Below are 4,128 nucleotides of genomic sequence, written 5' to 3'. Positions count from 1 at the left end.
AATTGTGGAAAGGGGCCAAAATGAGCGGCTGTCATTTACACTCGAGTACATATAACTTTATTTGGTTGCCCCAACATTACAGCGCAAATTTCCGAACTTAACTATCGACTGAATATGTCACACAATCTTATGGCTTAAGGCTTTAATTTTTAAAATGGCTGAAGGCCCATGATTTAAAACACAACTACAATAAATTTTCAAAAGGCACAAGGCCCAAAGTTTTATCGAGAAAAAAATGTTTTAAATGAGACTGAAGGCCCAAACAACGCAAGACTTGACAAGAAAGGAAATCTCAATTTTAAAACAGCTGAAGGTCCATTATTAAAACCCAACTAAAAGCGGACAGATTCAAACCATCGGCTATGAGCCATTAAAATATACTATCAAACACCAATATGAAAAGGCGCTCAGAAGTTTCTGGGGGTCGGTCTGCACTTGAAATATTTACGTTTGCTTAGGGGAGTTCGCCCAACTATATCCGATCCGCCGGCAACCCAACCAAGAGACAGTCAACGGACCCACCGACAAGACGACTTGCTTTCCTCCCGACCAGTACGCAACGGACTCCAATGCCAAAACGTACAAGGCGTAGCCGCCCACAAGCAAGTATGCATAAGCTGTCAAAACTACACACATGTGTTGGACACCGACAACACTGTGAGGAAAGGACACTGCCTGAATCTTACGTCAGCGGCCAGGGCAGGTAACCGGAACGCCAACGGCCACAAGGCAGAAAATTCCGCTGGTGCACTTGGACTTCAAATAACCGAAATACAATTAAACTCCACCGGATGGTGGCCAAACTTTCGCCAACTTGAACACTTCCTGTTGCTCACGGGAATACCCCCAACTCCCAACCATGAAAACCAACGGCACAATGTGTACAGACTGGATTTTGTAATTAAATCACCACTCAAGTTTGATGTCCTGGTTCGGTGAGCCACGAACCTCGTAGCAATCGGAACAGCTCCCACACACTCCGACAATGCGTAGAGACCGCCAGCGGGCCTGGCCCATCGTGCCGCGCGGAGATTTCCTGGCTGATCCACACCAACCGACCGACTGCCGCACACTGGCTAGCCGGAAACTACACTCCTGGAAATGGAAAAAAGAACACATTGACACCGGTGTGTCAGACCCACCATACTTGCTCTGGACACTGCGAGAGGGCTGTACAAGCAATGATCACACGCACGGCACAGCGGACACACCAGGAACCGCGGTGTTGGCCGTCGAATGGCGCTAGCTGCGCAGCATTTGTGCACCGCCGCCGTCAGTGTCAGCCAGTTTGCCGTGGCATACGGAGCTCCATCGCAGTCTTTAACACTGGTAGCATGCCGCGACAGCGTGGACGTGAACCGTATGTGCAGTTGACGGACTTTGAGCGAGGGCGTATAGTGGGCATGCGGGAGGCCGGGTGGACGTACCGCCGAATTGATCAACACGGGGGGCGTGAGGTCTTCACAGTACATCGATGTTGTCGCCAGTGGTCGGCGGAAGGTGCACGTGCCCGTCGACCTGGGACCGGACCGCAGCGACGCACGGATGCACGCCAAGACCGTAGGATCCTACGCAGTGCCGTAGGGGACCGCACCGCCTCTTCCCAGCAAATTAGGGACACTGTTGCTCCTGGGGTATCGGCGAGGACCATTCGCAACCGTCTCCATGAAGCTGGGCTACGGTCCCGCACACCGTTAGGCCGTCTTCCGCTCACGCCCCAACATCGTGCAGCCCGCCTCCAGTGGTGTCGCGACAGGCGTGAATGGAGGGACGAATGGAGACGTGTCGTCTTCAGCGATGAGAGTCGCTTCTGCCTTGGTGCCAATGATGGTCGTATGCGTGTTTGGCGCCGTGCAGGTGAGCGCCACAATCAGGACTGCATACGACCGAGGCACACAGGGCCAACACCCGGCATCATGGTGTGGGGAGCGATCTCCTACACTGGCCGTACACCACTGGTGATCGTCGAGGGACACTGAATAGTGCACGGTACACCCAAACCGTCATCGAACCCATCGTTCTACCATTCCTAGACCGGCAAGGGAACTTGCTGTTCCAACAGGACAATGCACGTCCGCATGTATCCCGTGCCACCCAACGTGCTCTAGAAGGTGTAAGTCAACTACCCTGGCCAGCAAGATCTCCGGATCTGTCCCCCATTGAGCATGTTTGGGACTGGATGAAGCGTCGTCTCACGCGGTCTGCACGTCCAGCACGAAGACTGGTCCAACTGAGGCGCCAGGTGGAAATGGCATGGCAAGCCGTTCCACAGGACTACATCCAGCATCTCTACGATCGTCTCCATGGGAGAATAGCAGCCTGCATTGCTGCGAAAGGTGGATATACACTGTACTAGTGCCGACATTGTGCATGCTCTGTTGCCTGTGTCTATGTGCCTGTGGGTCTGTCAGTGTGATCATGTGATGTATCTGACCCCAGGAATGTGTCAATAAAGTTTCCCCTTCCTGGGACAATGAATTCACGGTGTTCTTATTTCAATTTCCAGGAGTGTATAAGCACGAGACCAAAGAGAGTACAATGTGCGAATATCGATACACACCGCTGCTGCCACGAGCAGAAAGAGCAAGAATCACAGCATACACGCAATAACCGTAGGAAACAAAACGCAGAGTAACAGTCAAGCTTTAAAGCAATGCATAAGCCGGGCCCAGCACGGCTTAGCACTGCCATCGGTCAACATCGTCTACCCAGCAGATTACACTGCAGTGCACATTGTTTCCTCGTGTTCCCGGTCGCGACCTTACATCATTTATTTTTAAGAAGCAAAAAAATGGAAGAAGAGAGTGGAAATAATGAGGAAGAATGTAAAATAGATGTTCTCCGGCAGAAAGGGAGTGGGAAAACAGAAGGGGAGTGGCTCAACTGGGCACAATTGTGTACAAAACTCCTCCCCTTTCCCAACGGCGAAAGTAACTTTCATATGATGTTTCGCTGACAACTAACGTAGCTCCATGAGACTTGGACCATATATAAAAATATATATGCAATGAGACGAAGGGAAATGACATCTTCATTCAAAGGTACGTTGTTTCATGACGGCCCCCAGGACATTACAAAAGGCGGGACATGGTTATTCACCACGGACGGCAATGCATTGGCCACAAGGCTGGTGTGGAGTTCTTGTGGCAGAGCGTTCCGTTACTCCACCAGAGCGGATGACAGCAGCTGGGTGTTCACTGGTGCACGCGGACGTTTGCTCAACGCATCCTGCACTTGCTCGATGGGATTTAAGTCGGGGGAACGTGCGGGCCAGTCCACTCGCCAAATATCTTCTCGTACCAAGAATTCCGCCAACGACTTTGTCGCAGTGGTAACACCGGTTCCCGTCAGATCACCGAAGTTAAGCGCTGTCGGGCTCGGCTAGCACTTGGATGGGTGATCATCTGGTCTGCCGAGCGCTGTTGGCAAGCGGGGTGCACTCAGCCCCTGTGAGCAAACTGAGGAGCTACTTGACTGAGAAGTAGCGGCTCCGGTACCTAGATTGTCGCACAGATGACAAAATGGTAGATATCGAAATAGGTTGGCTCTGAGCACTATAGGACTTAACATCTATGGTCATCAGTCCCCTAGAACTTAGAACTACTTAAACCTAACTAACCTAAGGACATCACACAACACCCAGCCATCACGAGGCAGAGAAAATCCCTGACCCCGCCGGGAATCGAACCCGGGAACCCGGGCGTGGGAAGCGAGAACGCTACCGCACGACCACGAGATGCGGGCTCGAAATAGGTGACAGAGGGATAGAAAAGCAATTAAAATCGCTCAAAAGAGGAAAGGCTGCTGGACCTGATGGGATACCAGTTAGATTGCACACAGAGTACGCGAAGGAACTTGCCTCCTTTCTTGCAGCGGTGTACCGTAGGTCTCTAGAAGAGCGTAGCGTTCCAAAGGATTGGAAAAGGGCACAGGTCATCCCCGTTTTCAAGAAGTTTTCGAACAGATCTGCACAACTATAGACCTATATCTCTAACGTCGATCAGTTGTAGACTTTTGGAACACGTATTATGTTCGAGTATAATGACTTTTCTGGAGACTACAAATCTGCTCTGTAGGAATCAGCATGGGTTTCGAAAAAGACGATCGTGTGAAACCCAGCTCGCGCTA

General features: G+C 51.3%; 1 pseudogene; it reads left to right on the top strand.

Moving 5' to 3' along the window:
• The first annotated feature begins 3,310 nt into the window (after positions 1–3,310).
• LOC126419924 (5S ribosomal RNA) lies at positions 3,311–3,428 on the top strand (annotated as a pseudogene).
• Positions 3,429–4,128: the final 700 nt, after the last annotated feature.

This window comes from Schistocerca serialis, chromosome 1, assembly GCF_023864345.2.
Source record: "Schistocerca serialis cubense isolate TAMUIC-IGC-003099 chromosome 1, iqSchSeri2.2, whole genome shotgun sequence".
In the NCBI taxonomy this organism is placed as follows: Eukaryota; Metazoa; Arthropoda; class Insecta; order Orthoptera; family Acrididae; genus Schistocerca; species Schistocerca serialis.
Note: the sequence above shows the minus strand (reverse complement) of the source record. Positions and strands in the feature narration are given on the sequence as shown.